This window comes from Odocoileus virginianus, chromosome 13 (genome assembly GCF_023699985.2).
Source record: "Odocoileus virginianus isolate 20LAN1187 ecotype Illinois chromosome 13, Ovbor_1.2, whole genome shotgun sequence".
In the NCBI taxonomy this organism is placed as follows: domain Eukaryota; kingdom Metazoa; phylum Chordata; class Mammalia; order Artiodactyla; family Cervidae; genus Odocoileus; species Odocoileus virginianus.
The window spans coordinates 62,408,549-62,435,910 of NC_069686.1; the positions used below are offsets into that span (position 1 = coordinate 62,408,549).

Below are 27,362 nucleotides of genomic sequence, written 5' to 3' on the forward strand. Positions count from 1 at the left end.
CATTCATTTCCTTCCAAAGCCCTAAAGAGTAGGGAGAGTAGCTAAAGAGTAGGGGGAGTAACGGGTACAATGGGAAAAGCTTGACAAAGGGTACTGGTACCTGAGCCAGATCTTCAAGGTCAACATCAACAGCCATAAATCAGGCTGGAGGTGTGTATGCTTGGTATGTGATAAAATGGGGCTTTAGGTCTGTGATCCTTAGTCTGAAGACCCACAAGCCCAGTCGAATAACAATATCAGATCCCCATAGAGGGACAGCCTACAAAATATCTTACCAATACATCTCAAAACCATCAAAGTCAGCAAAAAGAAAGAAAGTCAAATTTCCTTCCTCCTTGTCCCTGCCAAGAGAAGCCTAGGAGACAATTAAATAGAGTGTGAGCTTCTTAGGTCACGCCTGCCAATGCAAGAGATGCAGGTTAGATCCCTGGGTTGAGAAGACTCCCTGGAGGAGGAAATGGCAACCCACTTCAATCTTCTTGCCTGGGAAATCCCATGGACAAAAGAGACTGGTGGGCTACAGTCCAGGGGGTCGCAAAAGAGCTGCACACGACTTAGCAACTAAAACACCAAATCCTAGATGGCAGCCTGGAATAGATAAAGGACATTAGATAAAATTTTAAAAGACCTGAATAAACTGTGGACTTCAGTTAATCACAACCTATCAGTATTGTTTTATTAACTTCAACAAATACACCATACTAGTGTTAGACAGTGATATATGATGGGGAGGCTCGACATGGGATAGATACATGGGGGACTCTACTATCTTTGCAATTTTTCTGTAAATCCAAAACTGTTCTAAAACTTTAAGTTTATTTTTCAAAAAAAGAGCAAACTCGCAATCATTAGGAACTGGCTTTTCCCTGATGAAACCCTAAGCATGTGTCTGGGCGCACCACTGGTTGGAGGGGGGAGTGCTATTCATTACAGAAATATTAATAATGGACCTCAGTTCTCACCACATCCCTTCAGAATTCCCACAAGACTGTGATGTAAGAGGACTATATGGTCTTTTCAAATATGACAGCCCATGTCAGTTTACCCACTTGTGGAATTTGGGAAAACAAACTTTAAACTTTTCCAGGATGGAGGTTTACTGCCAGGTCCGAGCAGAGCAGGCCTGACTAAATCCTAGGCAGCAATGTTCCCAAAATTCCCACCCAGGCAGACTGGGGGAGTCCAGAGACTGCTCCGGAAGACTAGGCTGATGGATGCAGCAAGCCCCAGGGACCTAGGATGGAGAGGCCAGAGCACAGTCCCAGACACCTTCACAGAAAAACAAATCCATCCCCCCCCCCCCCCCACAACACTTGTCTACTTCACCCTTAGTCATGGCCCCAGTAGGGGCAGGAAAGGAGAGGCAACCCACAAATGTTTATCTTCACAGTTCAGGCCCTTCTCCTACATTCCCATTTCCCTATTGAAGAAAGGGAGAAATGAATAAAGTCATTGCCCAGAAGACAACTCTACTTAGGAGCTGTGAAACCTCTCTGTGCCTCAGTTTTCTGACCTGTTAAATGGGGACAGCAAAGGCCACTGTGTGCACATGAAGTGCTTGCAATAGTGCTTGGTGCATGGAAAAGGCCAGGTGACCCAGATGAGAGCTGTTAGCCCCAAACCATGGTCACTGCCAGCGCAGGGGTCAAACACTGATTCAGATCAGTGGAGGCCATGCCTAGGATTCCTGGGAAGAGGGCCTGGGCTGGCAGAGGAGGTTTTCCAGAGGGGGTGCGCTGCACAAGGCTAGTAAGCGGTGAAGAACTGGCCTCACACTGAAGGAAAAGACCTCCCAGCCGAGAGGAGTGAGGGGCAACGGTGGGCAGAGTGAACAGCTGAGGACTCGGGAGGGGGCAGGGAGGGCAGCCCCAGAAGGGCCTCAGACGCATCTTCAATACAGTGCAGGAGCCAAAGAAGAGCTGCCAGGTACAGCAGGGAGGGACGGGGCACTGCCCGCCACGCGCAGACGGCCAGGAGAGAAGGGCGGAGGCTCGGCCCACGCCCCTCACGCCATCCACAGTTTTCACGAAACCAGCAATCCTGCATGACCCTTGTCTCCTCCAACATTCTATCTGATTTTAAGTTTATGTTTGTGTCCCCAGCTAAATGTCCTTGAATGTAAGGAATACCATGCCTGGTATTTCCTTGAAACTTCCATAATGCACAGCATGATACTGGATTCATGGTAAGTGATAATAAACCCCTACTTTACTAACTAGTAATGAATTAGTTTGGAACAGATGTGTTCAAGGGCTAACACAGTTCCTTTATCCTGTAACTTTTAAAAGGAGGTAATAATGGCTGACTAACTCAGGCCACCCCTCATGCTAAAAACAACTACAAGTGTGGAATTTCACATAAAAGTACATCTGCTTGGAAACACTGGAGAACTAAGAAGGCATAGAAAAACTACCAGGTCACAAAACATAAGAAAACTAAAATCCAGAGAGAGAAGCCCACAGTCAAGAGTCTACCTCTGCTCCAGGGCTGTTTATACACTGAAAAGGGGCAACAAGACGCTGAGAATTACTTGTGATAATCACCTGGGTCTAGAACATACATTCCAGAGACCTCAAACAACCCCCTACACTTTGGGCTGGAAATCCAAATGCTATGCATTTGGAGAGTGAACTGGAAATAAAACAGCCTCCAGATGTACTGCAGACCAATTTTCAAGAAACTGGGTGACCTAGAAAACTACCAATCCCTGACAGCAGATAGAAATGATTTTATTAGATTGCTGGCGCCCTAAAACCCCTGGAAGATAAAAGCCCAAATCATTTCTGCATGGAGAGAACGTAATTCTAGTTTAGTCCTCGATTTACTTCTATAAACAATTCTGAAACACAATGTCCAAAGCACAACCAAAGATAATCAGGCACGCAGGACAACTATAAACAAAAACTTGCAGAAATGAAGATCCATGTGAGAATAATTAGGAGCAGAATAATTCTTACTATGTATAAGACAAAATACTCAAGATTAAAATTAGGGGGAGAGGTGATTACTTTCGAAAAGTGACACAAATTTTTAAAAGAACCAAACAATGCAATGTCCAAAATTAAGTACTGGATGGATGGACTTAAAAACATACTAGATATAGATGAAGAGGGAATCAAACAGGAAAGTAAGTCTGCAGAAAAATTCCAGGATGAAGTCCAGAGAAACAAAAGGATGGAAAATTCAGAACAGCAGGTAAGAGACTAAGCGCAGAGAAAGCGGAATTACCTGTCTCGATGGAGGTCAAAAGAAGAGGTCGAAAAAGGAGGCTAGAGAGGGGGCTGACACCCACCTGGGCCACACTGCCCCCAAATACAGGAGCAAGAACCGGAAGACAAGTGCTGGTGAGAATGTGGGGGAACGGGCTCTGCGCTCATTGTTGCTAGGAATGTAAAGTTGGTACAGTCACTGTGGAAAATGGTATGGAAGCTCCCCCCAAAATTAAACACAGAATTACCATGTGATCCAGCAATTCCACTTCTAGATATAAACCCTAAGTAAAGAAAAGCAAGGATTCCCCTGAGAAAGAAGAATGGAACTGGAGGAATCAATCTGCCTGACTTCAGACTCTACTACAAAGCCACAGTCATCAAGACAGTATGGTACTGGCACAAAGACAGAAATATAGATCAATGGAACAGAATAGAAAGCCCAGAGATAAATCCACGAACCTATGGTCACCTTATCTTCGACAAAGGAGGCAAGGATATACAATGGAAAAAAGATAACCTCTTTAACAAGTGGTGCTGGGAAAACTGGTCAACCACCTGTAAAAGAATGAAACTAGAACACTTTCTAACACCATACACAAAAATAAACTCAAAATGGATTAAAGATCTAAATGTAAGACCAGAAACTATCAAACTCCTAGAGGAGAACATAGGCAAAACACTCTCCGACATAAATCACAGCAGGATCCTCTATGACCCACATCCCAGAATTTCAGAAATAAAAGCAAAAATAAACAAATGGGACCTAATGAAACTTAAAAGCTTTTGCACAACAAAGGATACTATAAGCAAGGTGAAAAGACAGCCCTCAGATTGGGAGAAAATAATAGCAAATGAAGCAACAGACAAAGGATTAATCTCAAAAATATACAAGCAACTCCTCCAGCTCAACTCCAGAAAAATAAATGACCCAATCAAAAAATGGGCCAAAGAACTCAACAGACATTTCTCCAAGGAAGACATACAGATGGCTAACAAACACATGAAAAGATGCTCAACATCACTCATTATCAGAGAAATGCAAATCAAAACCACAATGAGGTACCATTATACGCCAGTCAGGATGGCTGCTATCCAAAAGTCTACAAGCAATAAATGCTGGAGAGGGTGTGGAGAAAAGGGAACCCTCTTACACTGTTGGTGGGAATGCAAATTAGTACAGCCACTATGGAAAACAGTGTGGAGATTTCTTAAAAAGCTGGAAATAGAACTGCCATATGACCCAGCAATCCCACTTCTGGGCATACACACCAAGGAAACCAGATCTGAAAGAGCCACATGCACCCCAATGTTCATCGCAGCACTGTTTATAATAGCCAGGTCATGGAAGCAACCCAGATGCCCATCAGCAGACGAATGGATGAGGAAGCTGTGGTACATATACACCATGGAATATTACTCAGCCATTAAAAAGAATTCATTTGAGTCAGTTCTAATGAGATGGATGAAACTGGAGCCTATTATACAGAGCGAAGTAAGCCAGAATGATAAAGACCATTACAGTATACTAACACATATATATGGACTTTAGTAAGATGGTAACGATAACCCTATATGCAAAACAGAAAAAGAGACTCAGATGTATGGAACAGACTTGTGGACTCTGGGAGAAGGCGAGGGTGGGATGATTCAGGAGAACAGCATTGAAACATGTATATTATCTAGGGTGAAACAGATCACCAGCTCAGGTTGGGTACATGAGACAAGTGCTCGGGCCTGGTGCACTGGGAAGACCCAGAGGGATCGGGTGGAGAGGGAGGTGGGAGGGGGGACTGGGATGGGGAATACATGTAAATCCATGGCTAATTCATATCAATGTATAACAAAAACTACTGTAATGATGTAAAGTAATTAGCCTCCAACTAATAAAAATTAAAAAAAAGAAAAAAAAAAGAAAAAAAAAAAAAAAAAAAAAAAAAGAAAAGCAAGGATTCCAATAAATACTTGAACACTCACGTTCTGAGCAGCATTATTCCCAACAGCTAAATGGTGGAAATAGCCAGATTTTAATCCAAGGGTCAAACTGAACATCATAATTGATGAAATACTGAAAGCTTTCACTTTGATACGGGGAACAGGACAAAAAAGTCCAACTGCATCTTCTTTTCAATACTGCATCTAAGGTCCTTGCTAAAGCTTTATGGCAAGGGAAAAAATGAAAGGTAAAAAACTCACACAGAAAAAGCAAAATTGTCAATATTAATGGAAATATGAGTAGGAAATCCAGAAAATCTACAGGTATACTATAAGTGAGTTTAGAAAGACTGATTAATACAAAGTCAACATTTCAAAAAGGAAAAAAAAAATCAACTACTTTTCTATACTAACAATAAGTCAGAAAGGAAAATTTTCAAGCTCCCATTTTTAATTGCATAAAAATTAACACCTAAGAATAAATCTAGTCAAAATAATTCTCTACTCCCAAAGCTACAGAGTAATAAAAAAAAAAATTAAAAATGACTAAAATAAATGGAGGGAGAAACTACAGGTTGGAACACTCAATACTGCAAAATTTCCATTTTTCCCAAATTGATCTACACACAAAATTTCACTCAAAATCCCAAATGTAATTTATCTTTAGGAAGTTCACAAGCTGATTCCAAAATCTATGTGGAAATGCAAAGGACAGGACACAAGGTGGTAAAACTCAACCCCACAGGAAATCAAGATTTACTACAGCAGAGAAGACAGAAAGAGACTTGTGCATCAATGGGCCCTTTCATGACGAAGTAGGCACTGGACTGAGAGCCCTGGGTCAACTGAATATCCATCTGGAATAAAAAAGCCCAGGACTTCTATCTCAACCCATACATAACAATGAACTCCTGGTTACAGATATAAGTGTGGAAAACAACACAATAAAGCTTTTAAAAAGTAAAATAAAGAAATAAATAAATAAAAATAAAAAGTGACATCAGAAAAGAGCTTCATGATCCCCACATGGGGAAATAGCAGGACACAGTAGACAATAAAACATTAAAAGAGAAATCCATGCACAGGACCACATGAAAATTAGGGACCGCGGTACACTGAAATATCTTACGGAAGTAAAAGGCAAGTCATGACGTACTGGAAAACAGTATTAATAAAACAAATAAAAAACTGCAACAGGCTTGATTCTGGGATACATAGAGATCATCTACAAGCCCAATCAATACACAACCCAGTAGAAACATGGGCAAAATATTTGAATAGACCCTTCACAAAAGATATAAATGTTCACAAATATATGAAAAGTTGTTCAACCTCGATTACTTGTCAGAGAAACACAAGTTACTGGACTGGCGAAAAAGTTCATTTTGGTTTTTCTGTAAGATCTTATGGAAAATCACAAATGAACTTTTTGGCCAACCCAATAAAATATAATAAGACTACTACATACTCCCTGCGTGACTAAAATTAAAGACCCACAGACGAAGTGTTGCCAAGAATGTATTACCACGTAACCTCTCACATGTACATGCTGGAGGAATATAACCTGGTACAACCAACACTTTAGAAAAACATCTTGTAACCAGCCCAGGTTGGGTACATGAGACAAGTGCTAGGGCCTGATGCACTGGGAAGACCCAGAGGGATCGTGTGGAGAGGGAGGTGGGAAGGGGGACTGAGATGGGGAATACATGTAAATCCATGGCTAATTCATTTCAATGTATAACAAAAACTACTGTAATGATGTAAAGTAATTAGCCTCCAACTAATAAAAATAAATGGAAAAAAAAAAAAAAAGAAAAACATCTTGGCATAGCTCCCAAATGTGAAGGTACACATATGCAGCTATCCCCACTGCTAGGCATCAGTTCAGTTCAGTCGCTCAGTCATGTCTGACCCTTTGCGACCCTATGGACTGCAGCACACCAGGCTTCCCTGTCCATCACCATCTCCCGGAGCCTACTCAAACTCATGTCCATTGAATCAGTGATGCCCTCCAACCATCTCATCCTCTGCCGTCCCCTTCTCCCCCTTCTGCTAGGCATATGCCCAACAGAAATGTACACACAGGTACAACAGGTGAAATGCACAAAAATGCTCAGAGCAGCATCATCCGTAACAGCCAAAAACTAGACATCCCCATCTACTGTAGAATGTGAAAGTTGTGGTTTTCATACTAGGAAGAACAATAAACAATCAAAATAATTGAATCAAAGCTACCCTCAACAATACAGATATATCCAACAGTGATTGAAAAGGCCAGATGCCAAATATATACAAACATAAACTCTAATGCATATTTAGATGGTAAAACTAAAAAGGAAAGAAAGAAAGTGCTGCCACAAATGTTAGGAGAGTGCTAAGTTTGGGGAGTGCTGACAATACTCCAATTCTTGTCCTGAGGAGCAATCAAACCGCTGTTAGCTTCAGGACAACTCATTAAACTGTGTCTTTGTACACTGTGCACTTTCTATATACAGTTCCAATTATTTTTAAGGTTTTTAAAACTAGAAAAGTGGCAGTGACCCGGACCACTCAACCTACACATAAGTCTGTGACAAGTGGCTGGGACCTCTTGTCCAAGTACCTTACTTGCTTACAAACTACAACTCAAAGCCCAGCATGGAATCTACCACAGTTCTCTCTCCACAGTGGCATCTGCTTAATGATAGAGAAAGAAATACTAAATCTTTTTCCTCCAAAACAAATGTCCATAAGGGAGAAGGAAGAACAGGTCACTTCCTGAGTCATGGGAGACTGGATTAGCTGGAGTTAACAGAGTTATATTGCACTCATATTGTACTTTATTGTTTTTAAGGTACTTTTGGATGAATCTGAATAATCTCAAATTAACCTGAGGTGTGGAACATATTACCCTTATTTTGAAAATAAGGAAAATTTTAAAAGAGGTAAAGAGACTTACCTAAGGTAATAAAGTTCACAGTAACTGAACTGAGAAAGAAAAGCCTCCTAACTTGATCAAGGTCATTATCGCTAGAGCATAATCACAGTGTCACAAAACCCCATCTTTTAGTCTTCTTTGTCTTTCTCTAGCTAGCTGAAGACCTTAAGCAGGTCACATTTCTCCTCTGCCAATGCCAGAGATAGAGTTGGTCTCAGCTCCAAACATGTTTGATGCTCTGATAAAGCCCCCAACAGGAAAAAGTCCAAGGGCGCTGTGAGCACAGACCCGGGTGTGAATCCCTACTGTGCCACATTTCCCGTCCAACAGAGACGCTCAATCTCCAGGCCTCACATGCTTCATCCATGAAGTCAGAGTAATCACACGTCTACCTCAAAGAGTGCACAGGAGGATTAAAGGTTTTAACAAAATGCCTGGCATGCTGTAGGCACTCAGTAAGTGTCTGTTCCCTTCCTCATGAGAGCAGCACAATTTTTTTTTAAAATTTCTGGCTGTGCTGGGTCTTTGCAAGGGCTATTCCCTAGTTGCAGTGGCTTGTCCGGTGCACCGCGAGTGCCTCAGGGTGCAAGGGCTTCAGCAAGTGTGGCGCACGGGCTCCGTGGTTGTGACTCGCGGGCTCTAGAGCACAGGCCCAGGAGTTGTGGTCCACAGGCTTAGTCGCTCCATGGCATGTGGGATCTTTCCAGACCAGGGATCGAACCTCTCTTGCCTAAATTGGCAGGTGGATTTTTAATCACTGGATCATCAGGGAAGTCTCGAGAGCAACACTTTCAAAACAACAAAAACAAAGCACAGCCCCCTGAGGAAAGAGGGAACAGTCCGGGCTGGGGGGTCGTAACCGCAAAGAAGAAAATGAGGGGCCTGAAATCTCATCGCCCAACTGTCAACAGCCCTCTTCTTCTCTGTCTGTTAGCCACACCACGAGGCATGCAGGATATTAAGTTTGACCAGGCATCAGACCCAAGGCCCTACAGTGGAAGCTCAGAGTCTTAACTACTGAACCACCAGGGAAGTCCCCCAAGTCCCAATATTCTGATGACTACCCCTCAAGACATCTTGCATGCACACATATGCACAAGTGCGCGCTATGAATTTTACATAAATGGGTTCATATGCCATGGAATTAGCCCCAAATCAATACACAGTGATCTACAACCCCACGTTCAGTGGCTGGATGATATCCTGTTGTATACAGGCATCAGGATCACTGGACCAATCCGCCAAGCCCCTAACGACAGTCATTATTTTAATCAATACTTCGACGAATACACACTTTAACACACTACCTCCTTAGGATGTGTTCTCCCAAAGAACACACACTGTACACTTGATTCCCACTTTTTTTTTTTTTTTGCCACACCATGTGGCTTGCAGGATCTTAGTTCTTCAACCAGGGATACAACCTGCGCTCCCTGCATTGGAAGCAAGGTGACCTAATCACTGGGCCACCAGCATTATTCTTACCTTGATGTGCTAGGTGCCCTAAGGGGCTACAGGATGCTTACTCGATACATTTTTGTTACTGTTATTGTTGTTTTAAGACTCTACACTGCAACCTTATTAAATAAGGAAGAAATTCAAAGAACTTACAATGCGCTCATTTTCAATTCCAATAAGAGCACAACACACATACTCAAGAAGAGAGTGATAACAGTCAATGACCCTCCGTATTCACGTGACACGGGAGAGTTCTTCACCCAAACCCGCTGTCCCACAAACAGCACCCAGGGAGTCCTGGGTCACCCATGCCGACCAGATGACACTGGGCAGCCCAAAATTTAAATCCCTCTTCTGGAATGGCCTCCAGAGATGGTTTTTGAGCACAAATTATAAATAATCGATATTAGATGAATAGGACTAATGAAGTGATAGGCTTGATACTACTGTTGCCCACATACTGGGGTCTTACCATTAGAAAGAAACTTCAGGGACCTTCCTGGTGGTGGAGAGGCTGAGACTCCATGCCGCCAAAGGAGGGGAGCCAGCTTCAATCCCCGGTCAAGGAACTAGACCCACGTGCTGCAACTAAGAGCGGGTGCAGCCAAACAAATAAGTAAAAGTTTAAAAGAAAGAAAGAAACTTCAGATCATCCATCTCAAACCACTTCATTTTACACAAGAGCATTAACAGGCCCAGTGAGGCCAGGAGACCAGGGCTGAACACAGTTCCAGGCAGTCAACAACCTTTGTTTAAACATCTGGATCAGCCCAATACAACCTTCAGCAGGGACAGGAATTTTCCGTCAAGATCTATACTGTCCAAGTCAGTAGCCACCAACTACAGGAGGCTACTGAGTAAGTGACATGTGAATGGGAAAAAGAATTTTAAATTTTCCTTAAAACATTAATTTACTTAATGTAACTTTCAATAGCCACACATGGCTACCATGCTGGCCAGCACAGCTCTAGGCCACTGGGGGCAAACTCCAGCAGGGAGAGATGAGGCAGCCTTGTAACCACGGAAACCTGAACTCCTCTAGAAGTGCTGCTTACGTGATCCTATGTCAGAATCAAGGTTAGTGTGGCCAGATCTCCAGATTTTAAACACTGGCAACTATCCGAAAACTATGGACAGAGGTTTGTGACACTGTACAGGAGGCAGTGATCAAGACCATCCCCAGAAGAAGAAATGCAAAAAGGCAAAACGGTTGTCTGAGGAGGCCTTACAAATAGCTGAGAAAAGAAGAGAAGCTAAAGGCATCGGAGATAATACCCGTCTGAATGCAGAGTTCCATAGCAAGGAGAGATAAGAAAGGCTTCCTCAGCGATCAATGCAAAGAAATAGAGGAAACAACAGAATGGGAAAGACCAGAGATCTGCTCAAGAAAATGACAGATACCAAGAATATTTCATGCAACGATGAGCACAATAAAGGACAAAAATGGTATGGACCTAACAGAAACAGAAGATATTAAGAAGAGGTGGCAAGAATACACAGAAAAACTATACAAAAAAGATCTTCATGACCCAGATAACCACGATGGTGTGATCACTCACTTAGAACCAGACATCCTGGAATGCAAAGTCAAGTGGGCCTTAGGAAGCATCACTACAAACAAAGCTAGTGGAGGTGATGGAACTCCAGTTGAGCGGTTTCAAATCCTGAAAGATGATGCTGTGAAAGTGCTACACTCAATATGCCAGCAAATTTGGAAAAGTCAGCAGTGGACACAGGACTGGAAAAGGTCCGTTTTCATTCCAATCCCTAAGAAAGGCAATCCCAAAGAATGCTGAAACTACCGCACAATTGCACTCATCTCACACGCTAGTAAAGTAATGCTCAAAATTTTCCAAGCCAGGCTTCAGCAATACGTGAACTGAGAACTAATCCTTCTAAGAGACCCACCCAGCTAGCCTGGTCCAGGACTCTGCTCCTTCACCTGCACTCCACATCTCTGTCCAATAAGACCACACACTCCTGAAGGCAGGGTGGTCCTCACACAGTCGCTCTCGGCCCCACCACCTCCTCAGAGATAACACATGAGTGGGGGAGGCGGGGTAATAGGGGCGATTAACTGTTTCCTTGCACACAGTCTCTTCACTATCTTACTTAATCCTTACAATTCCTTGTGCCAAGCACCACACCTGTAAACATCCTTACTTCACAGATAAGGAAACAGGCAATGGAAAGGTCACTTGGCTATTATCTGGCTCAAATAATATTCATTAATCCATCAGTCTTACAAAAGGGCAAAGGAAGAACATAAAGTTTATAAAGATGATCCCAAAACTAAAATCATTCTCGCATGTACTCACTCCAGAGAACCATCTGCCTGCCTATGGCTGCACTTCTGGAAAAAAGTAGGTATTATTCTTAATAGCCAAAAGGTGGTAATAATCCAAATATCCATCAGCTGATGAATAAACAAACAAAATGTGGTAATCCATACAGTTAAATACCATTCACTATTCAACAATAAAGAGGAACAAACATAATGACAGATGCTATGTTATACATGAACCTTGAAAAGAGGATGCTAAATAGAAGAAATCAGACATAAAGCCTACATATTATATGACTTCGTTTATATGAAAGGCTCAGAAAAGGTAAATCCCCAGAGACAGAAAATAGATAAACGGTTGCCTACAGCCCGGGGTGAGGATGGGGACTGACTGTAAATGGATACAAAGGACTTTCAGAGTAACGGAGAAAAGTCCTAATGCTGGACTGTGGTGACGGGTATACAACTCTGTAAACTTACTAAAAAATAACTGAGTTGTACACTTAGTAGATAAATGTTATGTAAATTATATTTTAGTAAAGCTGGGGAAAAAAATCAGTTACTAGATTTAAAAGAACTCTACTCAGATCTTTCTGGATCATGGAAGAGATCTTCCATTTCTTCTTCATCTTCCTTGACGGGATCACGGAAGAATTCATTACATCTGCCAAAGGTGGGGGTGGTTCAGGCAGTAATGCAAGTGATGGGGAGTGGCGGGTGAAGCTTCACTCATTTGCGCCCTGCCATGGGGCCTGGTTCCTAACAGGCGGCAGGTAGTTACTGGTCAGCAGCCTGGAGTTTGGGGACCTTGAACTGTGCACGCCAACCCACACCACAGACAGCAAAAAGCGCTGTCACCCGATCCTGTGTGCATGCTTCCATGCTGGGCGCCCCTCCTCCTCTCACCACACGACGGGAACGTCCCTCTGAAAGAGTCAAGTCCTTCACCGAGAACCCCCACGGCCTCCCCGGCTGCACAGGAGCTCGCCTTTCCGAGAGCCATCCCTCCCTTCGCGGCCTCCTGGCCGCTCCTCCCGCCCCAGGTGGGGCCCCCTCTCGGCACGAGATGCTCTCTCTACCTCAAATGCTATTCCCCAAGACTGCCACGACGCCATCCCAGCACCCACCCACTCACATCTCTGCCCCAAACCCACGTTCTCGGCCAGGCCCACTCTGACCACCCTACAGAACATCATGGGCAGGTACACACACCCTTGGCCTACGCAGGCTGTATTTTTCTAAAAAGCAGCTCTTTCCATTTCCCAGTAGTCTATAAAATACACTCAGTTAACTTGCTTATGGGTTCTTTCTCCCAAGTGGAACATGAGCTTCATGAAGAAGAGAATTTGTATCCAATTATTGAATGCTATAGCCCAGAACCTTATATGTTGAGTAACAGAGTGAATCCATCAATCTGCTTTATTTCTCACTTGGAAAACTGACTTAGTTCAGTGCCAGGGCCTGCCCAGCACCCACTGTGAAGCCCAGTCATCTAAAGGTGAAAGCAGCCTTAACCACAAGAAGCTTCACCTTGGTTCTTCAAAGTTATGAAGCATTCAGAGCTAGCTAAATCCCACCACACTGCTCAGGATGTTTTGTAAGAATGATCTTGGGAATCGAAGCTTCCACTGTACTACGAATCTTAAGAGCAGTTTATGAAAAATCAATTCACTGAACTGTGAAGACACTCAGTCGTGTCCGACTCTTTGCAACCCCATGGTTTATAGCCTACCAGGCTCCTCTATCCACGGGATTTTCCAGGCAAGAGCACTGGAGTGGGTTGCCATTTCCTTCTCTAGGAGATCTTCCCAACCCAGGGATCGAACCGAGGTCTCCCACACTGCAGGCGGACGCCTTACCACCTGAGCCACCACGGAAGCCCAACCTGTCAGCAAAACTACCGCCCAGAGCACCTGACGGCCGTCCTGGCCATCCTGGGTCTAAACTCAAGGCGAACGCTTTCAGGTCACTGTGATGGAGGCAGACAGGTGTGAACCACACCCAGTAAGATGTGCAAGCCACACAGTCCAAGACAAGCCCAGCAGAACGTCCCACCTTCAGAAACCCAGAATGGGACGGGATACGAAGCTACGGTGGAGATTCAAGTGGCAGACAGACCATAAGTAAGCTTTGGAGTCGGACAAAACTGGGTTCAAAACATGGCGCCACCATGGTTACTAGCCATGGGCCTGCAAGAAAGTTACCATTTCCAAGTCCATGCATGTATCTGCGATGTGACACCTAATACTGCCTTCTGCAGGTGACTGGGAGAATCACTGATGCAGTCAATTTCAACTACAGGGCACAGGGAACCACACACAGTAAACACGCCCCATTCTACCCTTCATTCTGAGACAAAAATCATGTTCAAGAGCACCTACAAACATTAAGACAAGTGAAATACACCAGACACAAAAGGACACATACTGTATGCTTCTGTACATAGGAGGTACCGAGAAATGACAAATTCTTAGCGACAGAAAGTAGAACTGTGTATGCCCGGGTGGGGCAGTGGAAAAGAATCCACTTGCCAATGCAGGAAACACAAGAGATGAGGGCTCTTCCTGAGTCAAGAAGATCCCCTGGAGTAGGAAATAGCAACCCACTCCAGTACCCTTGCCTGGAAAATCCCACGGACAGAGGAGCCTGGCAGGTTACAAGCCATGGGACTGAACGACTGACCCCCCCCACACACACACACACACGACACGAAGATACTACTATAAATCAACAATACTTCAATTAAAGAGAAACAGAAAGAAAGTAAAGTAGCAGTTATCAGCAGCTGATGGGAGGGGAAATGCAAAGTTATTGTTTAATGAATGCCCTTTGGGCTGATGAAAAGTTCTGGAGATGGATAATGGTGCTGGTTGAACATCACTGTGAATACACCTAAAGCCACTAAGCTGTAATTAAAAGCAGTTGAGGGAATTCCCTGGCAGTCTAGTGGTTGGGACTTGGCGCTTTCACTGCTGTGGCCCAGGTTCAATCCCTGGTTGGGGAACTAAGATCCCATAAGCCCCATGGAGTGGCCCACTCCCAAAAAAGCAGTTAAAGTGGTAAGCTTTATGTTATGTATATTTTAACATAGTCCTTTTTTCCCCTAATTTTAAGAGTATTTGCAGGACAAATCAAAATTGACAAAGGCCAATGTTAGAAGGTCTGTAGGCATGTGAGCTGCAAAATGGTTTGCACGGTCTGCAGTGTTTCATCTGTCCTAGCAATTGTTTCTTCACTAGAGTGCTGGGTCCAAAATAGCATTGTCCCTGTTGGTGACATTGCTGTGATTACCATCATCATAGAGGTTTCCCTCATAGCTCAGTTAGTAAAGAAGCCGCCTGCAATGCAGGAAACCCCGGTTTAATTCCTGGGTCAAGAAGACCCGCTGAAGAAGGGATAGGCTACCCACTCCAGTATTCTTGGGCTTCCCTGCAGCTCAGCTGGTAAAGAATCTGCCTGCAATGCGGGAGACCTGGTTCAGTCCCTGAGTTGGGAAGATCCCCTGGAGAAGGGAAAGGCTACCCACTCCAGTATTCTGGCCTAGAGAAGTCCATGGACTGTATAGTCCACAGGGTCGCAAAGAGTTAGACACGACTGAGTGACTTTCACTTCACTTCACTTCACCATCATCAAATAGGCAGAAACCAATTTTCCTTTCCACCCTGTGAGAAGCTGTATCTCCATCCACAAACCTGCCAGCATGGAGAAGAAGAAGACTCCAGCTTACTCTAAACGTTAGCAAACCGCACCCACCGCCGGGCAGGACGCACAGGCAAAGCCAGGGGAACTCACCCAGGCCCACTTACACACCGCCGGGCAGGACGCACAGGCAAAGCCAGGGAAACTCACCCAGGCCCACTTACACACCGCCAGGCAGGACGCACAAGCAAAGCCAGGGAGACTCACCCAGGCCCACTTACACATGGCCAGGCGGAGACACAGGCAAAGCCGGGGAGACTCACCCAGGTTCACTTACACACCGCCGGGCAGACGCACAGGCAAAGTCAGGGAGACTCACCCAGGCCCACTTACACACCGCCGGGCAGGACGCACAGGCAAAGCCGGGGAGACTCACCCAGGCCCACTTACACACCGCCGGGCAGGACGCACAGGCAAAGCCGGGGAGACTCACCCAGGTTCACTTACACACCGCCGGGCGGAGGCACAGGCGAAGCCGGGGAGACTCACCCAGGCCCACTTACACACGGCCGGGCGGAGGCACAGGCGAAGCCGGGGAGACTCACCCAGGCCCACTTACACACGGCCGGGCGGAGGCACAGGCGAAGCCGGGGAGACTCACCCAGGCCCACTTATAAGAGAGAGAAATTCAAAACAGTAGCAAATCAAATCCAGCATGTTAGTCAATGAACACACTAACAGAGCTTATCCTAGGAATTAGGAAGTCTATATGACCATCTCACGAGATTTTAAAAAGTTCAAAGCATCTTAAGAACTTAGGAATTTCATCCTGAAGTGTTGGGGAATCACTGAAAGATTTGAAAGTTTGGAAAAAAGCAGCAGATGGGATAGAAGCAGGACAGGGATGAGGACAGAGGAGTGTGGAACGATGGATCTGCAGTTTTACATGCTCATCTTTGCAAAGATAGGGAAGATGAACTGGAGGCAGAGAGGGCTTTGGGCATAACGCGGGCAGAGGCTGCAGGTTGCTGAGCTGAGCAGCAAAGCTGACGGTTGCACCGTGAGGTCTGTGTGACCGCAGGAGGAGCTGAATCGCTTCTGACACGCTGAGCCGCAGGGGCCTGATGGGGCATCAACCCAGAGACACGCTGCAGGCACAGGTCTAAGTGAATGCAATGCAGGGTGCGCAGACGGGTCTGGGAACACCCACGTGAAGAATTCCCCAGGAGAACAGGCAGCGTGCAGATGAAGACTGAGGCTGGTATCTTGATGAGCCCCATGTCTGCAAGGGCTGCAGGCAGAGGATTTACCAAGTAGACGAAAAAGTTGCCAGAAGAAAAGGAGGACTCGGAACTTTCAGTTCCGTGGATCAGTGGTTAAGACTCCACGCTTCCACTGCAGGGGGCACGAGTCTGACCCCTGGTCAAGGAACTAGGATTCAACATGCCTTATGGTGCACCAAAAAGTAAACCCTTCAAAAAGAAGAAGAACAGAACAGAGGTGGTGACACAACGCAGTGAATTAGAGAGCTTCGCCAGTCAGGGCCTGATCAGTAAGAAGTCACGTGAGATCAAGATGGCTCTGGCAATCCCTGCGTCCATCCACAAGTTCACGGGAGGAGAGGTCAGACACGCGGAATAGTGATGGGGATGTCAGTTGAGACAGAACGGAGGAACCTCCCAGTGGCAGGACTCAGGCAAAACTCAGTATGGCAGCCCGAAGACTCTGCTGGTGAGGTAAGACGGCGGTGGTTTCTTCCTAGAACGGCAGGCACACACACACATTTGCGGACTGAAGGAGGAGATGAAGAAGTGAGGGGGTGCGTCTGTAACTGACAGGCGCTGCAGGGCACACCACGGAAAGGACCGCAGAGGAGAGGCTGGAGGGCGCAGGAGAGGCGCGGGGGCGTGGCGGCCGGAGCCGGCGATCCAAGGCCTGCCCAGGTGCGACACGGCAGACAGAAGCTCGGGGAATCAACCACAGCCAGTGATCAGGACCCGTTCTGACGGAAAGTTCTTCCGACTGGGCAGGTGCCCTGTGCTGGGGTATGCTGACAGCAACCAACCTCCAGAAATGTTAACACAACTGAAACACTCTAAATGCCCATTACAAAATTTAAGTGCCTTCCTTATCATAAACACTTGAAACATTTGTAAAATAAACAGCTGAGGCTGCCTTGGATTGTTCTGGGGAATGGGGGAAGGGAAGTTGTGAACAATAAAGGAGCAGGTAGAACGAGCACCAAGAAGAGGGGAATCCCAGGGAAGAAAAATGAGATAAGGAGGCCCAGCACCAGCACACAAGTACCCAGTGGGAATGAAGAAACGGAAATAAAAACTTTAACTCCCGTTTCTGCTTTTGATTAGGATTATGATCTATCAGAGAGTAAAGAACTGGAGGAAACATCTTTCAACAAATCAAAGGCATCCTATTAGAAGCCAACGGCAGGACACCAGGCTGAAAACACCAGGGGCGTGCCGTGAGAGGCGGGGACGGGGTGGGGATGAGAGGTACTGTGACCGGCCTGGCAGGACTGCATGATGCAATACAAAGAAAGGAAGCACAGGGAGAGCGAGAGAACGAGAAGACGAGACAACATTACTACTGCCACTTGCAAAAAAAAACTGTCTACCAAAAACATCCAAGAGGATCAACTGAAGATTAGAACTGACAAGAGAATAAGGGGCCAAATCCTCTAAAAATATAGAAAAATCTATGCCGTTTTTATTGTATCAATTGGGACCAGGAAGAAAGTTTAATGGAAAATATTAAATTCATGACTGCAACAAAAACCTAAGGTAATTAGGACTGAATCATAGAACTTATGTGAAGAAAACTATAAAACATTTTACTAATGGGAATTAAGAAGGCACAGATAAAGAGAAATGTCATATTCCTAAAAGGGAAAGAAAAAATAAACACAAGTAAAAAAGAAACAACTGGGCAAAATATATCTGTAAAATATATGGTAATGGATTATACCATGATACTTTTTAAAACCCACAAATGATTAAGAAAAAAAAGACAAAAATTTTAAATAGGCAAATGACACCCAATAGACTATTTCTATTTAAAAAAGAAAAAGCAATAAACATTAAAAGGTACTCATTTTCTTTTAACCAAAGGATTGCAAGTAAAAATAATGATACACCATTTATAACTTATCAGATCACGATACATTTTAATACCACTGTATTTATTTTTTTGGCCGTGCTTCAGGGCTTTTGGGATATCAGTTTCCCAACCAGAGACTGAATCCAAGTCAAGGCAGTGAAAGCCCAGAATCCTAACCGTTAAGCTATGAGGGAACTCCCCAAATACATTTTAAAAGATTAAAAACTCAGAGGTTTGGGGAGGATTCCTGGAAACAGATACGAACAAGTTGCTTGCAAGCTTGATAACTGCAAGTGATACAGCATTCTGGCACAAAGTTTGATATCTATCAATTTTTTAAAAATATTTTATTTTTTATTTGGCTTCATTGGGTCCTACTTGCATCACACGACAACAGAACTGCAGGTGTGGGCTCTTCACTGCAGTGCATGAACTCAGTAGTTGCAGCACATGGAGTTAGCTGTTCCCCCACATGTGGGGTCCTAGCTCCCCGATCAGGACTCAAACCCACACCCCCTGAATGGCACGGCACACTCTTAACCACCAGACCACCAGGGAGGTCCCATCTATCAAACTTTTAATTGATATAAACGTTGGCCTAGCAAGTTCATCTCTAGGAATCAATTTCAAACACTTTAACCCAATATGCAAAATAGCATAGTGTAGACACAATGACCACTGCAGCATTATTTTGTGAAAGGAAAACATTAAAAATAATCCTAAATATTCATCAAAGTAACTAGATAAATGAGTTATATATGGATGTGTTCTATTTTCATAATTAAAGCCGACAATGCACACATCAGCAATGGCCAAACCGAAGATGAAATTAAGAAAACAGTTCCATTTAAAATAGCACAAATTTAAGCCAAAAAGGGAAAGATCTGTACACTCAAAATTACAAAATACCAGTGAAAGAAATTCAAGAAGACCTAAATAAATGGAAAGACATCTTTTGTTCATGAAATTGAAGACTTAATAATGTTAGGATGGCAATAGTCTCTAAATTGATCTACAAGTTCAAGTTATTTGCCACCAAAATCCCAGCTGCCTTTCTCTGCAGAAACTGACAAGCCATGCTACGAAACAGAGCTAGACCAAAGGAGAGCCGCAAACACCCTGTGCAGGGCCCTGTTCTCTTTAGGAAATTACACGCATCGTTTGTGTGCGGGTGTGTTTCTGCGGGAGAAAACAAGCCGTTCACCTTGTGCTTCCTCCCACAACAAGCGCCTATAACTTCCTAGTGCAAGACATGATACAAAATTCTTCGGTATTTTAGATGTTAAACAATAAACAAATATAAATCTTTGAGAGGCTGCCGGCCAGTGAAGAATGGAAGACTGTTTTCTGGCCAAGTTTTGCCTGCAAAGTGGAGGGGCACCCACATGCGAGGCTATCGCCCTGCCTGCAATATTTCTTCCAGCAGCAGCGGAGAGCCACCGCCAGAACAGGTATTCTGAGAGAAGCCAAGTGCTGGCAACCGCTGCAGCCGGATGGCGGGTGTGCATGGACACATTACAACAGCCTCGCTACTTCTGCGTGGGTCTTCAGAAAACCAAGTTAAAGAAAACTTTCACAGGTGCCTGTATCTTTGATTTTCAAGATCCATCTCTCCTGAATCAGGAGTAAGATGCATGACTAAAGTCTCCGGGAAGAAGGCTCCCTGGCGGCAAACCGGCTCCAAAGGCCTTCCTCCCCACCCTGCTCCCCCGACCCCAAATACTGCAGTGACTTAAGAGTATCCGGAGGGGCACTGACCTTGTACCACCAGCATCAAAGGAAAACTCGGAGACAAAACAATACAGTAAGACAAGCACTGGGAGATGCAAAGAGGACTGGCGAGTCCAGGCTTCCTAAATGAAGGAAAATGCTGGTATTTACAGTGGGGGTTTCAAAAGCTGTAACTGTGCGTTCACTGTTCTCTCCTGTGGAAAACCATGTGTTTCCCCCCGTGCCTGGCACACCCACTGCGAGGGTCAGAGCTGCTTCCGGGCACCGCAGGCACAGGTAAGCTAAAATCAGAGGGGAAGTGGTTTTCATTAGCGAACCAGCGACTCCCGGTGCAGGGGCTGGAGGTTTCATTTCTGTTATGGCTTCACATGAGAGAAGGTGTTCTCACGTTCCGGGGTTTCTCTCTGGATGGGTCGTCTGTTCTCTGACTGTGGTCCTAAGGTGTTCCTAAGGGTTGCAACATAAAACAGATTTCTTTACTACGGACTCCAATGAAATAGCCTGACAAGCTGGTGGCTGCCTCTGTCTCCTTAGTCCAGGAACTGAGCTGACTGTAACCACCTGCTCTCCTGCGTGGATGAACATTTGCGGGAAGAGAAGCTGCTCTGCCCAGGACTGGGGGAGCTGACTCAGAGGAAGTACTTATACTTAGCACAGCACTGGGAAACAGGCATATTCACTAATTTGGTTCTCCCCACTGCATTCTTTTCTCATCCTTTTCCCTGTATTCTGCCTTTTAATGATTTATCTAGTCACCCAGACAAAAACAAACTCCAAAGCCACGGTCGGGCTAGAACACGACAAGCTTACTACAACACTTAGTTCTTTTTTCCCCGTGATGAAAACGCAACTGGGTGGAATACTGAACGGCTCTTCCAAACACTCTCAGATGGATATGACTGAGAAGCATTTCAATTTGGGGGCTATTCCAAATCCTTCAATTATTTACTGTGGGATCAAACAGGAGCGCAGAAACTCAACAGGCAAGGTTCACTGAACCTCAGCTTTGCCCTCTGGGGCTTCACTGCTGTTGGGCTTTTGTTTTGAAGCTCCAGCTCTCAGTGATGCAGCTGAGTGCAGGGAATCCTCCCCGCCTTTGTCTGATTTCGCTCTTTCAGAATCTGTCAAGGGAGTCTCCGGGCCCTTCTGGGTCTCAGTTCCTTCCTCTGCTCTAAGAGAACTGTCAGAAGACTCGCTGGGGGCGCCTACAGCATCTTTAGAGTCGGGTAAAAGCCAGGTGATGTTATTAGAGGGCAAGTGACAGTGTGAGGGGGCGGGAAGAACCAGCAGAAGCCTGCGCTTGTGGGCTGAGCGCCTCCCCTTCCAGCCCACAAGTTCATTCATGCTTTCAAGCATACAGAGCCGGCAGCCTTGCCAAAAAGTAAAAAAATATACACGCCTGCACATTTAATGAGTTCACTTATGAAAAATTAAGCCAACTTGTTCTAGTGTAGAAAGCTTAAAGGCAGGACAGAGAAATCAAAATACACTTGCTGCTCTCATTTCTTCTAACTTCCGGCCTTTAGGAAAACAGAAACGCACGGGCAATTGGGGTGAATTCTCAGCTCTGGAGAAGCCAGTCCCTTCTGCAGCCCTTCCAAGTCATATTTAATTATGATTCCAAATCTCAAAAGTAGGCAGAACCACACCTGAGGGAAAGTAAACTAGAAAGGGTGGCAGGAAAATGAAAAGTTCACAATGGAATTATTTCAAATGAGGAATTTACTACCGGCTCGCCGGCAAGGAGGCAAAGCAAAAGAAACAGAAAAGCTACCATTTACCCATTCTTCTACAAAGGTTCCTTTAGGATTCACATTCTAAGACTGTCAATTCATCTCTCTAGCCCAGCACCAGAGCATCTTCTGTCGTGACCCTAAAGCGGTCTGACTTCTGCCACCAGGGCATCCCCCTAACTCAGAACCACCGCAGAGGAATGACTGCGGGTTTCAGGCAGAAGGGGCCTCGAACACCACCCTGGGCTCTGCACCCCAGTCTCAGCGACGGCCTAATGGCCGTCCTCATACCCGAGCCTGGGGGCTCCGCAGGCCAGCCCTTTTACAGCACCAGGTCTTCCTCCCAGGGAGTGGGGTCCAGCAGCAGCCAAGCCAGAGGCAGGAGTCTAAGCACAGCCGTGCACCCACCTTTCCTCTGACTTGTTTATCAAAACGCCAGCACAGAAGCACGGAAGATTCTTCCCAAATGGGGCATGGAGGAAACTCAAGGAGCTGTCGGTAAACGAAAATGCTCCCCACAGACAATTCCAAGAGAAGACAGGGGAGGCTGCACCGCATGATCTGTTCCAAGGGGACTCCAACGGGGATGCGTGCTATTCTGCCTGGACCCTGGGTAAGTTCTGGGCCCTGAGGGAAGCTATGAAGCCGCAGAGGGTCGGAACAGTGGGAGGAAGGGGAGAAAGCGGGTACCTGAGGGGGCGCCAAGGGAGGCAGCAGGCATGGCTGGGGGGTGGGGCACGGGAAGGGGTGCCCCAACCGGCCAGGACGGGCCCCTCTGCACATCAGGCTCAGTTCCACGGACATTCTGTGACAAGGCGATCACACCCTCGTCTCTCACCACTAGGCTGGGAGGAAGGTAAGCAGATAACGTACCACCCACACTGGGGCACAGTGGGTGAGGATGGTCGTGCTGTTAGCAGTGATGCCGGGACAGCGGCACGAACAGGGTCTGGCTCAGGGAAAAGGACGGACGGGCTCCGAGGCAGGCGTCCTCCAGGCCGAAGCCAGGCCCTGCCCTGCCACACACGCCCCAAGCCAAGGGCCCCTCAGGAAATGCTGGCTGAGCAAGAGTGACCAACTGCCTTCTCCCTTCATTCCAGAGGTGTAAAGAGCACTTTGTGGACTGTTTCTACAAGGCCGCTGTGTCTCAGGCCCCAGGGGGCGCGGGCTCAGGCGCAGGTGTGCACCTGGAGAAGGAGCAGGCACACTTTTTTTAATTAAAAAATAAAAAACCTCTCTAAATTACCTTTGAAATGAAGCTCCTCTACACCACAGCCAACTGATGTCCTGCCCTCAAACTGTGTCCCCTGAGCTACCCGTGGCCCTCCTTGTCCCCTGTCCTCGCTGGGCAGGGCTGTCCCCAGGCCCGAGAGCGGGCACGGCAGCTGCTCCCACGCACGAGCCCAGCGCCTTCTCCCCACGGGGCCGCCCCACCAGCTGGCCTCCTGCTAAGTGATCCCCAGCACAGCTCCTCAGTCTGATGTTTACAGCAATCCTGAGATCACGATACACAGAGAGGAAGAATCTAAACCTGTTCTAAGTCCTTTCCCTTCCTCCTGGGAAAGCTTGTCACAAGTCATCCACAGGGAAGGTATAAACAAGGGTCCTGGGGCCTGTTTCTCATTTGAGGAGGAAACGTCCAGAAAGCAGGAGTGAAGATGTCCTTCCAGACTGCTCTTGGGAAGGCCAAGGCCAGAAACAAGCTTGCAGAAGAGTCGGCATGGGGCTCCAGCCTCGGCTTCTCCTATACAGACAGCTGTGAGTCCTATTAATGGATCTCCAGTACCCTTCTTAGATTTCACTGGTTTCATCCAAGTTATTACCAAGCAATTCTAATGAAACCAGCCCACAAACTACTCAGGTGCCAACTGTTCCAAGGTTCTCCCACAGTGAAGGCGGGGGAGGGGCAGGGACAGAAAGAGAAATGGGGAGGAAATGGAGGCTCCAGCCCCAGCTCAAAGGGCCGTGCGTTTCTTAGGCCCTGTGATCAGACCACACGTTGGGACAGAATGTGAAGTGTCGCTCTTATCAATCCTGGACTTACTCTGATGAACAGCACAGCTCCGCATGGTGCACGGACTTCTGAACTGCACTGCACTCTGCGTCACTGTCCACCGCCTACAAACACGTAATGGAGATAACTCGGGCCTCTCTTTTTCTGAAAGGCTCTGATTTCAAGGGGGGCTACGACAGAACTAAAACGGTATTGTTCACAGGCATAACACCTCAGACGTCTGCACGCAGGACATCCTCAGTTCAGGGAAATTCTAGCTTCCAACGAGTAGGCATTGTAGAGAAAATGAAACCCATTTATTACCTTAAGGACCTGTCATGCGCAAAGCACAAGCTCAAGTCTAAATTACTCTCAGATGCCGCCATGACGTTTGGTGATAACATCTACATTCCAATGCCAGGGACTCAAATTATTACACAGCTCTCCGCCCGGCACCCCCGCCCCCAGCACCCCAGCAATCCAGTCCCAACCTCACCACCACTCATCTCACTGAGCTATTTCCTAGTAACCTCCAGCCGTTCCCAGGTCGGCTCGGATACCACCATCATTTTTTAACGTTCCCAAGTGCAGCTCAGACAGGCCAGAAGTCTGCTCAAAACCCTTCACTGCTTCCTCACAGCCTGTGAAAACCCAACTTTAAGCATCGGGGCATAGGTGCTTTCTCACCCGCTGAGGTCCAGCCCCTCCCTGCCTATCCTTCTAAGAAGCACTGTTCCAGTAAAGCGTTTGAGTTCTGAAGCCAGGAGCCAGGTTTCTGACGCCAGTTACCTGTCACCCACTGAAGGGGGATCACGACAGAAACTGACCAGACGGTGTGAGGACAAAGTGAAATGACTCGCCTACGAGAGCTCAGCACCGGCCTGGGCCAGAGCACTGCCCAGCAGACATCAGCCTCTGCCATCAGCCCAGCCTCCTTCCTGCAGTGAACACACACTTCGTGCTAAGTCCTGGCTCTCAGAGGAGCCCCACCAAGGCCTCCTGCAGCACCACGTGACTGGGGAGGGCCGCGTGTGACCTCACAGACCAAGCCCATCAAGGTGGAGTCTTCCCGGCCTGCTTCAGCCACACCTGCACTTCACTTCGGCCTGCCCAAATCCTGTGCATCTGGGAAGACCCAGCCCCCTGGCCACCATTGGAGAGGGGCTTCCCCAGCCTCTTCCCACAGAAGGGAGGCCTCGGGCTGTCAGCAGCCACGCCTCCTAACTGGTCAGCCACACCATCAAACACAGGGTCCTTGGATGCAAACCATATTGACTGCTATAATCACTTGTTCAGAAGCCAGAATATAATTTTCTCTCCTCAACAACTGGCAAATATGTTCTCCAAACAAATCTGTGAAATGGGCAAATAAATCTGTAACCCAATTATCCATGCCATGATTAAACCAAGGAACCCAAAGAGAAATCTGGGTTATAAAGACGTACTTAGGGAGAAAAGAAACACCCGCAGAGCCCCACGTAACACCAAGGGCTCCACAGTCTGTCTTGGCAAAGACGCTGCAGCGTCTCTCCCTTTATGTGAAGACCTCTGTCTTCTCAGATGCGATTGGGAGACTGGAAAAGTTTCGATAGACTGATGATCTTCTAAGATTGCATGCTTTTATACCAGTGAAACAAAAAAAGAGGAAAATTAAGGCCTTCCTTTTCTCACTATTCAGTGTTTCCTGAAAGCCAAGAGGGGGAAAAGCCCCGCACAGAAGGGCCCACGCACTCGCCAGGAAACATCACCACTGGGACAGGCTCTTACGTTCACAGCTGCAGAGTGACAGGAGGAGGGGCTCATGGGGCCCAGCCAGAAGGGTCAGGCGCTACCTCCGCCCGGTGGGGTCGGGAAGTCCGAGTCTCCCTCCCTTGCAGACCTTGGGGGACACTTTTGACCACGACACCAGAGGAGGCCTTAAGAGCCGCATGGCCCTCACACTGGGCCAGTCTACTCAGATTTTGCTAACGATTCTCAAAAAACTCAAAGTGCCTTTGATGTCAGGTAAGGAACACATTGTGCTCTAGACAGGAGGAAGGAGAAATGCAGAAAAGATTTCTTTAATGAGCACAGCAGCTTTAGCGAAGACGCCCAGTACTAAGCAAGTCACAGGCCCACGTTCGAGAGAACAGGTGAGTCCACCAGGCGGGATTTCTCCAAGAGAGCTGAGGACTAAACCCGAAAGTCTGCACTTCCTATTGAGCTCATGGAAGACTCCCAAAATGTAGCAGACATGTCTGCCACAGAGACTGTTCTGAATTGAGCTGTTTTTGATGTCTCGGGGTCACCGTTACAGACGGTCACTGCGCCGAGCCGAGCTGAAGCGGAGGAGCTCCTCTCCAGGACCAGACAAGGCCCAGCATCATCACGAGAAGCCTTCTGCAGCCGCCAGTCCTGCCGTCACTTGCTGCTGACACACTGGGGACAGAAAGCCGCCTCCAGAGCGTCAGTTTGCGAGGTGGCAGAGTTTGGAGGGGCGAGGTGATAGGTAGCAGTCTTCAGTGTTCTGCGCTGGTGGCGTATATCCTGTAAGACAGGATTCTAAAATGTTGGTTCCTGGGCAGGGGGTGGAGTGGGGTAGAGAGGGATGGGTTGGGAGTTTGGGATTCGCAGGTGCAAACTATTAATGTTATATACAGAATGGACAAACAACAGGTCCTAGTGTATAACACAGGGGGTGAGAAAGTGAGAGTGTTAGTTGCTGAAGTCGTGTCCGACTCTGCAACCCCATGGACTGTAGCCCACAGGCTCCTCTATCCGTGGGGTTTTCCAGGTAAGAACACTGGAGTGGGCTGCCATGCCCTTCTCAAGGGGATTTTTCCGATCTAAGGATCAAACCTAGGTCTTCTGCATTGCAGGTGGATTCCTTACCAACCCACACAGGGGAACATATTCAATAACTTGTGATACACCATAAGAGAAAAGAATATGAAAAACAATATGTATACATATATGTGTATGTGTGTGTATACACAGAACTGAATCACTTTGCTGAACAGCAGGAATTAAGAAAACATTGTAAATCGATTATACTTCAATAAAATAAATTTTTAAAAAAACCTTAAAATGAAAGGTTGGTTACAAGAACCACAGCCAATCTTGTTTTTAATGACGTGACCACACTGCACAGTGGTTTAAAATGCACACTTTGGACCTAGACTGTTCTGCTACCAGCTAAGTAACTCTAGGTAAATTATTTCCTCTGAATGCCTCAGTTTCCTCCTCTGTAAAATGGAGGTAAGTGTGAATATTTCAAAGTTGCTGTTTTAGTTTCAACTTCAAGGGTAAAGGTGGGGGTGGGGGTGGAAGATACCTAAGTATCTAAACATCACTAACAATGAAGCCT

General features: G+C 46.4%; 1 protein-coding gene across 28 annotated transcripts in view; it reads right to left on the bottom strand.

Annotated features, from left to right (window-relative positions):
* Positions 1–27,362, bottom strand: part of CLASP1 (cytoplasmic linker associated protein 1) — a 268,492-nt gene that overhangs the window by 177,616 nt on the left and 63,514 nt on the right. The gene's annotated exons all lie outside the window — the stretch shown is intronic.